A 12,183-nucleotide genomic window follows, 5' to 3' on the forward strand; every position below is an offset into this window, starting at 1 on the left:
CTCATTTTAGATCCTCCCACAAAAGAAAACATCCTCTTGTCCATGCTGTCAAGAATCCTCAGAGATAATAATGTCAATAACTAAAAGAGCAAATTATTTTAACACATTGAAACAATTACAGATAAATAAAGACGTTAAAGATAAATAATTAAAAGAATCATGGCATCTAAGTTCCATAGGCCGAGTATCTTCACTGAATTGAATAGGACATCCGAGCCTGTGTTAGATCAGACTTTCAAATGAACAATGGGCAGTTTGCCCCAATGTATTGCAGAAGAATTTCAGCAAGGCTGTGATCCAAGTAGATTTCACCAAGTAAGTAAAATGACTAATAACACTCGGTCACGGAAAGAATGTACAAACACCTTACAGACCATAGCAGTATTGAACCCAGGCTGCTGGCACTGTTAAGCGTTACGCTAACCGTTATGTAGTGTACTGCCCCAAAATGTTGACTGTTTTGCTTTCCATATATGATGTGTAACTTGCTGAATGTTCCCAGTACTCTCTAATCTTTGTTTCTCTGCTTTATATAATTGCCTAAGCAATAAAGATGATATAAAATTTAAAATAAAGAAAATAATTGAAAATAAACTGGTCACATCTGTGGAGAGAAAAAGAGTTAATGTTCCAAGACACTGACCTTTCTTCAGAAAATAATAGACTGGACAATCACTAGATACCCCTGGGCAATTATCTTATTTTCTGTGGTTTGTTTTGTTTTTAACTGACTATTTCAAAAGGTTAAGTTGAATTAAAACAAGTGTTTTAGAAGGTCTACGTTCTTAATTAAGTATAAAGTGTCAGATCTACAGCGGAGATCTGCACACAAATAGAGTTTTTCTCTGCAGATCTGGTAAAGAAATGCCAAGGCAATGAGAGCAGCTTCAAGGGAATTCCCAGGCTCTGGTTAACGTGCCTCCAAGCTTCAATCTGTTTCTGAGGAATTGTTTATTATTTGAAAATAATAAAAACTTGGCGATGACCAACAAAAGTAGACATCTTTAGTTCTGCCTCGTCCTTTTTAAACTCAGCACTTGATGACAGGTACATTGACTGCCAAAGGAAAGATCTCCTGAGCTTTCCTTATCATTTTTTTTCTTGACACATGGCTGGGTTGTCTGGATTACAGCCATATCAAATTACTAGAGTATTGGTTATGTCAAAAACCTGCCACTAAATGAAGCCATTCAGGGCTTTCTCCTGCCCATTAGGGTAAAGCTTGCATGTTCTTGCAGAGTGAACTGATCTACGGTGGCAGTAAGGGGCAGTGTCAAGTCCTTTTGACATTACTTCAATAATGTAGTCTGAATCCAAACTCACAGAAAGCCAATTACACTGAGCAGTAATTGTTCAGAGCCATGTATAATGCAGAGCTGGCCTCATGCAGTGCTGGTCATGAATAGTTTTGCTTCATCTCTGTGTCAATAGACAAAAAGTGCCAACAGCTTATTCCATCTGAAATAAAGGAGGGGATGAATCTTTTGTATATACAGCCTTTAAAATTGGGATTATATTATCCCTGTATAAACAATTGTGTGAAACGATAACAATATTGAATTCTAATTATTTCAGTATTTTCAGAAATCCTGTTTTCATTGCAGGAATGAATATCTGTGTATAAGCTCCAAGTACCTTGTAGATTTCCATTCACTTAAGCATCATCATGACTGAAATGGTTCAGCTGGGCTAAATGGTAAAGAATTAGCTCAAAATTTGAATGTTGATTTGAATATTTACTAGTGCTTAACCAGCAATTTTAAAATTCACTGCAAGAAGTCCTTGTTTTTGCCAGGCTGTGCTCCAGCAAACTGCTGCATATGCTGGAATTCAGATGGAAAGTGCTGGAAATATTCAGCGTGACAAGTCTGCTGCACTGAAGAGATTGAAGCAATAATTAATGCTTTGATCAATGGTCCTCAACTTACATTGTTAAATCAAGGATGTTATCCTCTCCAAAGACATTGTTGGGTCTGCAGAATATTTCCAACATTTCATGTACAGTAGCACACTCTTCAGCTTAGTCCATTTATAGAGCTGCCAACTAATCTCCCCTTAATCACTGTACAATTCTAGTAGAAGCCCCAATCACTACACATTACATTTATAACTTCACTCTGCCTATCAGGATAGTCCTTGGAGAAACTGCCTCAAATCTAGCTGTCTGCAAAATGAAAAAAAATCTGTCTGATATTTGCTTCATGATGGAATTCAAGATCCTAACCATTGTATCATTTCTTAATGCATGTATGCATTTCTAAATGAAAATAAAGGAGGACTGAGTGTTCTCACAATCTAAAAAAGTGTCCATAATAGGAACCAATCTTGGTGAAGGCTTGTGTCATGCAAAGCTGCTTTGTTGCCTTGATAGTTCTTTCAGTTTTTCATGCCTCAGTACTGCATCTCCCCTCCAAGGAACTTCCAGCTGGAGTGAATTCATCGACAAGATTAATAGGAAACTGTTCAATCCAGTGTGCTAACACTGCAGAATGAAGGTCACCTGAACCACAGTATCTGAACCTCCTCATAATTAGGATGCTCGTGTTTGTATATGTGTGGAGGCTGAGTTCCAAGACATTGCTGGATTGTTCACCGGAATATATCAGAGGATAGGCCTGCACTCAATATCCTCAGTACACTGGCATTCTATCAATCTGCTCACTGACAGTAAAGGCTCACAGCACAAATTCACCCCCATAAGCTACTTCTCACTGAAGGCAGAATCAATAAACTTTACCATCACCTTCGGTGTTACAGCGTAACCATTAGCCACCTGGAAGAAACTTGGCAGTGGTGATCACTGCATTCCTGAATCCTGCTGACAATTACAGCAGATGCCTTAATGCACCATAAAGACATCACCAATGCCATCTTCTCAAAATACTTCAACATCAGATGCCCCTCTCAGACTAACATTCCCATCACTGACTCTCTAATTATATCAATCATTTTTGTCAGATAGGCCACATACAGACATTGGGCTTCCAAAACAAATACTCTTTGTCTAACTTTATACAAATACTCTCCCTAAGAGATGAGATTAACAGGTTGGCATTTAGAAAAAAATAATTCAAAAAAAAATTGCTGAAAACATGTTCTCAAAACAGCTAGGAGTCCTTGGACTGTGACCACACAGAGATGAGAAGGGACAGTTGGATTGGGACTAAGCACTTAGAGCCTACATATAGGAAATCATACCATTTTGCCACTACTAATGATAAAAAAAATACTATTTCCCAAAATGCACCTCCCAGCCCTATCAGTACCTCCTAATTTTCCTGTGGAAGGATCTGAAATGGAATGGAAGCAAGTCATTCTCAATCTAAAGGGACTGCTTCAGAAAAGAGAAAAATAACTTTATACCTGTTGGCCCTGAAAAACCGTCTTTTTTTGTGTGACATCTAGCTACTGGTTCAAAAGTTCTGTGAATAAAAAAGGTCATTCTAGAATTTCTTAGAAAAGAGATTGAAAAAAATATTGAACTTCACCTTCTGTAAACTAACAATTTGGACATCTGAAACAGAAATTAAGTCCAAAGAACCTAAGTTTGCAAGCTGTAGACTCAAATTCTTCTTAAGCAACAAGAGGCAGGGTGAGCAGCCGGATGTCGTGGTCCATGTATGGTCCAATGACATGGGTAGGAAGAGTGAGGAGGTCCTGAAAGGGGAGTTTAGGGAATTAAGAGCCAAGTTAAAGGACAGGACCTCCAGGATAGCAATCTCAGGATTGCTACCAGTTTCACGTGCAGGTGGGTTTAGAAATAGTAAGATAGCGCAGATCAACATGTGGCTGAAGACATGGTGCAGGAGGGAGGGCTTCAGATTTGTAGATAATTGGGCAGTTTTCCAGGGAAGGTGGGACCTGTTCTGATGGGACGGTCTACATCTGAACTGGAGGGGGACAAATATTCTTGCAGGTAGGTTTGCTAGAGAGGCTCCGGTGGATTTAAACTAGATACGAGGGGGGAGGGGAACCAGAGTGTAGGAACAGATGTAGGGAAGAAGGAAGAAAAAGAAAATAGTAAAGGTTTTGCACCGTTAGTGATAAACAGAGAGTAAGAGGTGGAAATTTTTTAAAATGCATTTAATGCGAGGAGCATTATAAGAAATGTGGCGGAGCTTAAAGCATGGTTTGATACCTGGAAGTATGATGTGGTAGCTATTAGCGAAACATGACTACAGGAGGGATGTGATTGGCAGCTAAATATTCCTGGATTTAATTGCTTCAGGTGTGATAGAATTGGAGGGACAAGAGGGGGAGGTGTTGCATTGCTTGTCAGAGAAAATATTACAGCAGTGCTCTGGCAGGATAGATTAGAGGGCTCATCTAGGGAAGCTATCTGGGTGGAATTGAAGAATGGAAAAGGTGTAGTAACTCTTATGGGGGTGTATTATAGACCACCAAATTGGGAGCAAGAATTGGAGGAGCAAATTTGTAAGGATGATAGCAGATATTTGTAGTAAGCACAAGGTTGTGATTGTGGGAGATTTTAATTTTCCACACAAAGACTGGGAATCCCATACTGTAAAAGGGCTGGATGGTTTGGAGTTTATAAAATGTGTGCAGGATAGTTTTTTGCAGCAATACATAGAGGTACCAACTAGGAAAGGGGCAGTGTTGGATCTCATGTTAGGGAATAAGATAGGTCAGGTGACGGAGGTTTGCGTTGGGGAGCACTTCGGGTCCAGTGATCACAAAGCTATTAGTTTCAATATAACTATGGAGAAGGATAGGTCTAGACCCAAGGTTGAGATTTTTGGTTGGAGAAAGGCTAACTTTGAGGAGATGCGAAAGGATTTAGAAGGAGTGGATTGGGACAACTTGTTTTATGGGAAGAATGTAATAGCGAAATGGAGGTCATTTAAAGGTGAAATTTTGAGAGTACAGAATCTTTATGTTCCTGTTAGGATGAAAGGAAAGATTAAAAGTTTGAGAGAGCCATGGTTTTCAAGGGATATTGGAAACTTGGTTTGGAAAAAGAGAGATATCAACAATAAATATAGGCAGTATGGAGAATATGAGGTGCTCAATGAATATAAAGAATGTAAATATAATCTTATGAAAGAAATTAGAAAAGCTAAAAGAAGATATGAGCAACACACATCAAAGTTGCTGGTGAACGCAGATGGTCAGGCAGCATCTCTAGGAAGAGGTACAGTCGACGTTTCGGGCCGAGGCCCTTCGTCAGGACTAACTGAAAGAAGAGCTAGTAAGAGTTTTGAAAGTGGGAGGGGGAGTGGGAGATCCAAAATGATAAGAGAAGACAGGAGGGGCAGGGATGGAGCCAAGAGCTGGACAGTTGATTGGCAAAAGGGATATGAGAGGATCATGGGACAGAAGGCCTAGGGAGAAAGAAAAGGGGGAGGGGGGAAACCCAGAGGATGGGGAAGGGGCATAGTGAGAGGGAAAGAGGGAGAAAAAGGAGAGAGAGAAAAAGAATGTGTGTATATAAATAAATAACAGATGGGGTACGAGGGGGAGGTGGGGCATTAGCGGAAGTTTGAGAAGTCAATGTTCATGCCATCAGGTTGGAGGCTACCCAGACTTCCGCTAATGCCCCATCTCCCCCTCGTACCCCATCCATTATTTATTTATATACACACATTCTTTTTCTCTCTCTCCTTTTTCTCCCTCTTTCCCTCTCACTATGCCCCTTCCCCATCCTCTGGGTTTCCCCCCTCCCCCTTTTCTTTCTCCCTAGGCCTTCTGTCCCATGATCCTCTCATATCCCTTTTGCCAATCAACTGTCCAGCTCTTGGCTCCATCCCTCCCCCTCCTGTCTTCTCCTATCATTTTGGATCTCCCCCTCGCCCTCACACTTTCAAATTTCTTACTAACTCTTCTTTCAGTTAGTCCTGACGAAGGGTCTCGGCCCAAAACGTCGACTGTTCCTCTTCCTAGAGATGCTGCCTGGCCTGCTGCGCTCACCAGCAACTTTGATATGTGTTGCTTGAATTTCTGGCATCTGCAGATTTCTTCGTGTTTAAGAAGATATGAGGTTGCTTTGGCAAGTAAGGTGAAAATAAATCCAAAGGGTTTCTACCGTTAAATTAATAGCAAAAGGATAGTGAGGGATAAAATTGGTCCCTTAGAGAATCAGAGTGGATGGCTATGTGTGGAGCCAAAAAAGATGGGGGAGATTCTGAACAATTTCTTTTCTTCAGTATTCACTAAGGAGAAGGATATTGAATTGGGTAAGATAAGAGAAACAGGTAGGGAAGTTATGGAAACTATGATGATTAAAGAAGAGGAAGTACTGGCACTTTTAAGGAATATAAAAGTGGATAAGTCTCCAGGTCCGGACAGGATATTCCCCAGGACCTTGAGGGAAGTTAGTGTGGAAATAGCAGGGGCTCTAACAGAAATATTTCAAGTGTCATTAGAAATGGGGATGGTGCCAGAGGATTGGCGTATTGCTCATGTGGTTCCATTGTTTAAAAAAGGTTCTAAGAGTAAACCTAGCAATTATCGGCCTGTGAGTTTGACGTCGGTGGTGGGTAAATCGATGGAAAGTATTCTTAGGGATGGTATATATAATTATCTGGATAGACAGGGTCTGATGAGAAACAGTCAACATGGATTTGTGCGTGGAAGGTCATATTTGGCAAACCTTATTGAGTTTTTTGAAGAGGTTACTGGAAATTTGACTAGGGTAAAGGGGTGGATGTTGTCTATATGGACTTCAGTAAGGCCTTTGACAAGGTCCCCCACGGAAGGTTGGTTAGGAAGGTTCAATCGTTAGGTATTAATATTGAAGTAGTAAAATGCATTCAGCAGTGGCTGGCTGGGAGATGCCAGAGAGTGGTGGTGGATAACTGTTCGTCAGATTGGAGGCCGGTGACTAGTGGTGTGTCTCAGGAATCTGTACTGGTTCCAATGTTATTTGTCATATATATTAATGATCTGGATGATGGGGTGGTAAATTAGATGAGTAAGTATGCAGATGATACTGAGATAGGTGGAGTTGTGGATAATGAAGTAGGTTTTCAAAGCTTGCAGAGAGATTTAGGCCGGTTAGAAGAGTGGGCTGAAGGATGGCAGATGGAGTTTAATGCTGATAAATGTGAGGTGTTACTTTTGGTAGGACTAATCAAAATTGGACATACATGGTAAATGGAAGGGCATTGAAGAATGCAGTAGAACAGAGGGATCCAGGAACAATGGTGCATAGTTCCCTGAAGGTGGACTCTCATGTGGATAGGGTGGTGAAGAAAGCTTTTGGTATGTTGGCCTTTATAAATCAGAGTGTTGAATATAGGAGTTGGGATGTAATGCTGAAATTGTACAAGGCATTGATGAGGCCAAATTTGGAGTATTGTGTACAGTTTTGGTCACCGAATTATAGGAAAGATATCAACAAAATAGAGACAGTGCAGAGAAGATTTACTAGAATGTTACCTGGGTTTCATCACCTAAGTTACAGAGAAAGGTTGAACAAGTTGGGTCTTTATTCTTTGGAATGTAGAAGGTTGAGGGGGGACTTGATAGAGGTATTTAAAATTATGAGGGGGATAGATAGAGTTGACATGGATAGTCTTTTTCCATTGAGAGTGGGGGAGATTCATACAAGAGGACATGAGTTGAGAGTTAAAGGGTAAAAGTTTAGGTGTAACTTGAGAGGGAACTTCTTTACTCAGAGAGTGGTAGCTGTGTGGAACGAGCTTCCAGCAGAAGTGGTTGAGGCAGGTTCGATGTTGTCGTTTAAAGTTAAATTGGACAGCTATATGGACAGGAAAGGAATGGAGGGTTATGGGCTGAGTGCAGGTCGGTGGGGCTAGGTGAGAGTAAGAGTTCGGCATAGACTAGAAGGCAAAGATGGCCTGTTTCCGTGCTGTAATTGTTGTATGGTTATATGGTTATATCCATTGTAGAGTTACTGATGGAGAACTGCTCTGCTGAATTTTGGATGTTCATCTGTGTAACTTGTCCTCTGCACTGGACTTAAAGAAAGTCTATGACCCAATTTGCAGAAGCACAGGATAGATTTTGAATGTTTTCTCTAATATTGAGTCCTTCAGCCAATACCACCTAAACAGAACTGACCTCATAACATGCATTTTGTGTGTGTTGCTTGAATTTCCAGCATCTGCAGATTTCCTCGTGTTTGCGCTCATAACATGTTCCTGTTTATGGATTGTTACTATCTGCCAATTGGCTGCCATGTTCAGCCTGCATTACAACACTAATAACATTTCAACAGCAGTTAATCAAATGTTGTCCTGAAATTGTGAAATTCTGACTTGAATTTTGAGGCAGAGAAGAAAATCATTTATCTGCAGTAGATTATTATCCGGACATTCACAGTTAATCCATTTGCTCTCCTATCTTCATTTAGCCCTTTGTATTGCTCTGCTTCAATTGTGTATCGACTCGTCTCATTCTTCCTCTGAGTTATATCTTAAACTGTTGCTTCTAAATTTCATTTGTACAGAGAAAACATGTATTGGTATCATTGATCAGCTAGAGTCAAACAGCTGTATCATGTTATTATTGAGAAGGATTAGAAATCCTTTATGTTGTTTAGTGTTATTACTTCATCATGGGATAGTGGTTTGTATCTGGTCGGGCCATAATTCCCATATTTTGATTCTGTGAGAAGCACCCAACAAGAGCAGAAGTCCCAAAGCCAGTTGGGAGTCTGGCTGGAAAAAAAAGTTAACTGTTCAAATGTAATGGCAGGAGAAATCACCTTCTGTTGGGCATTGAAAACACCTTTGCAATGAAAAAATAAGCATGGTGTGTGCTGCATCTGTTGTCAAAAGGGGTGACTTGATAGAATTTTAGAGTGAAGCACAGCTGTGAATTTGTCTTATTACAGTAGTAGGTGTCACTTCTGCTGCACACAAGCCCAGGGTCATTAACATGTCACCTTACCATGTGTGCATTGCGTGCTGAGCGATTTGTCGGATCAACTGGCAAACATTGAGCTTCTCCCAAAAAAATATTTGGAGCTATTACAGAGCATGAATTATAAATGTGCAGGGAAATGGAAATGGTGCAATGAGTCCATTTATGACACGTAAAGGTATAAAATATTATTCAGCAATGATATGAATGCCTTTCATTCCATTTCTATTTTATGGATCATCTGTTTGCTAACATTTCTTCCCACTGCCATGTAAATAATCATGAAATTAGAGAAAGCATGTACAATTTCAGCTCAAGTAATCTTCTGTCAAGTCAAACAATAAAATGCAATGAAGGTACCTCAACTTTATCTCCTTTTTAAAATGGACGGTGCACAAAAATAAGATTGAATCCACTTTCCATAAATGAAAGGAAGTTTACACTTTCATCACTCAAGGACATGAAGGGCAAAAAACGGTCTGGCTTTAATTGAAATGACAATTCATTTACAATAAAAGGAAAGAGTTTAAAAAGAAACTCGGGCACGTGGAATGAGCGATGACTAGCTCTAAATCATCTTATGTTGTGCGACAGTATTTTTTGCTAGTGACCTAATTCTCAACAAAATGACTCTTTCTCACCTCAAGTGTAATAGACATTCTGAATTTATTGTTTTTAGCATACAAAGCTATCTTGATAGGACCTAGGTGAATAGGTGATTTAATTTAATTATTGGTTCCCAGGCACTGGCAATTTAATCACTCGCTAATTTTCTTTTAGATCTATTACCAGCCGATGATCAGTTTGATTAATTTTTGCTGACGTCGCCAGAGCTTGTAAGAATTGGCTAACCTCTAGATGTACATCGACAACTTGAGGCTGGATTATGATTGATCATTGTCGTCTTCTTCGCCTGATAAAACCTAATCAGTGTTCACAGCAATTTAAGTAATGAAAGCTCATTATCGGCATTCTCTAAGTTTAAGAGTTTTTTTATGTTCTCCCACTAGTCAACCTTTAGGGACCTTACAGGATCGATTCTGGAGTGCAGAGTTCTGCTTTACCCTGCAAACATACAGACAGGAAGACTTATTTCTGCTGACGTTGCCCAGGCCTTTAATGCGCTCCCTCACCTTTCAATGTATATTGACAAGATGAGCCTAGATTATGATTGATTATGTTAGCCTCTTCATTACTTAAAACCTAATCAGTGTTCTGAGTAATTTGAGTAATGATAGCTCATTATCAGTGAAATTTAAGAGTTTCTCTTTTCTAACCAGAGAATCTTAGGAGACTTTCTAGGATCAATGTACAATTGCTGGTGGCACCTATCATTAAAAATATCTCATGTGGACAGCTTTGTGGTTTTAGTTTGCAAAAGTCATTGTTATCATTCTAACAGATGTAGATTTGATGATATTTCTTGGGGTAATTTACACCTTTTACAGATTTATGGAGCAGTAATATTTTATGGTAGTACAGTATAGTATGTGCATAAGGCTGCTCCAACATTTGTCTACCATAGGCACTGCACCATATCAAGGTTGACCAGAGACAATTTCTACAGATGTATTTGTAGATGAGTCTGGACATTTGTAGGATAATGATCACATGCGAGTGTGGATTATACTGACTGATGAGGGAAATGTCAATGGACTGTTTAGCTAGATAGAGAACTCCAAGTAATATTCTATCCAGTTATCCAGTCATCAGTAAGAAGGCTGGAGAGTTGGGATGAAGTGGGGAAAAAAGGATCAGTTGTGATTGAATGGCGGAACAGACTCAAAGGGCCAAATGGCTTATTTCTGCTCCTATGTCTTATGGTCTAAATGTGAGGTACTGAATTCAGAGAAGGGGATAAATACACAGATGCAGTAGGCATTCGGAGATGTCAAGGGATTACAGAGGGCTTGTCCTTAATTTCTTGAAGGTACTCAGGTAGATGGATAGGCAGGTAAAGACATGGGATACTTTAATGGCCAAAGTGAAGAGGAAGATTATGCCATAACTATGTAAAACCTTAGACCACAGTTTGAGGACTGTGTACACACAATGATGAGGATGTGATAGCATGTGAAATGGAGCTGAGGAGTTTTATAAAGTTCTTGCTAGGGCTGATAATGAAAGGAGACTATATAGGCTGGGGTTTGTTTACTTTGCAACAAAGAAAATTAAATGAAGTGTATAAAGTTCTGAGAGGCCTTTGCAAGGTAAATAGAAAAGACTTAACTTACCTCAGCAAAGATGTTAGTAATTAAGGACCTTATATTTAAGTAAGTTGGTAAACTAACTTAAGGAGTCCAAAGAAGTCATAAAAATAATCTTTGAGTATTAAGAGTCTGGAAAAGGAATGGAGGAAGAAACGCATCCCACACTTGAAACACACCTGGATAAAACTTGAAGAGACATGAGCTGGCAGTAAGGACTAATTTAAAATCCAGTTTTCGTCAGGGTGGAGACTTCAGGCTAATTTGTCTTCTTCTGAATCACACATCACTGAGAATTAAGATGAAAAAAATTAATGCACATTACTTTTGCACTTTGTTTAAGTCAATTAATTTAATCTTTAAAAATGTGGCAATTAATTGAGAAGCATTCACCAAAAATCAAAAGCAAATATAAATTATCCATGCTTTCACCTTTAAAAAGAGATATTGGGTAAATCGTTCTAACAGCCATGTCCCAAGAGGATGTTCTCTGACTAAGGAAAAGTAAACTGTCAGAATATTAATGTCAGTGAGGAGATCAGTGGAGTGTTCGGTCATTTAACATAATCAAATGGACAATAGAAGCAGAATATTTTACTAGGCAATAAGCATAATTTAACTGTGGTACATCTCCGGCAATGTGCAAAACTACACAAAGTTTCTCACACATGCTGGAAGTTTTAATGAAATGTAATCACACAGACACATCTCCTCTCAGCACCTCAGGAGAACCCCTGTGACTATTGGTTTCTTCACTCCATAGGTATCGGACTTGTGTCAGTTGTCTTCCTCTTGTATATCACAGTTTGCCATTCCCCAGAACATTTGAAAGAAAGCTGCCAGCCTTTCACAGAGTGACAGGCTTGCCTGTTATCATTTGAATCCATTCCAACTTGTCTACTTTAATTTCCTCTTTTACCATTGTGATCACCTTTGCTTATACCCAAGTGAAAGGAGAGAACTCATGTTTCCTTGCAGCAGTGCAACAAAATCCAATATACAGTTCATAGCAGGCAGCAAACAACAACTGCTCCCCTACAGCTTACTTGTTGGTTGAAAACAACAATGACTACCAAAACAACAAGAGAAACTGATGTATCTATCTAATGTAGTGAAGCATTCCAGCACA

At 39.5% G+C, this 12,183-nt stretch overlaps 1 long non-coding RNA gene across 1 annotated transcript in view; it reads right to left on the bottom strand.

Moving 5' to 3' along the window:
* LOC134355971 (uncharacterized) overlaps positions 1 to 12,183 on the bottom strand; it is a 107,538-nt gene that overhangs the window by 81,046 nt on the left and 14,309 nt on the right. The window contains exon 2 of the long non-coding RNA XR_010020237.1: positions 11,234 to 11,343. This is a non-coding gene — a long non-coding RNA (uncharacterized LOC134355971). The remainder of the gene's footprint in view (positions 1 to 11,233; positions 11,344 to 12,183) is intronic.

This window comes from Mobula hypostoma, chromosome 13 (assembly GCF_963921235.1).
Source record: "Mobula hypostoma chromosome 13, sMobHyp1.1, whole genome shotgun sequence".
NCBI classification, from domain to species: Eukaryota; Metazoa; Chordata; class Chondrichthyes; order Myliobatiformes; family Myliobatidae; genus Mobula; species Mobula hypostoma.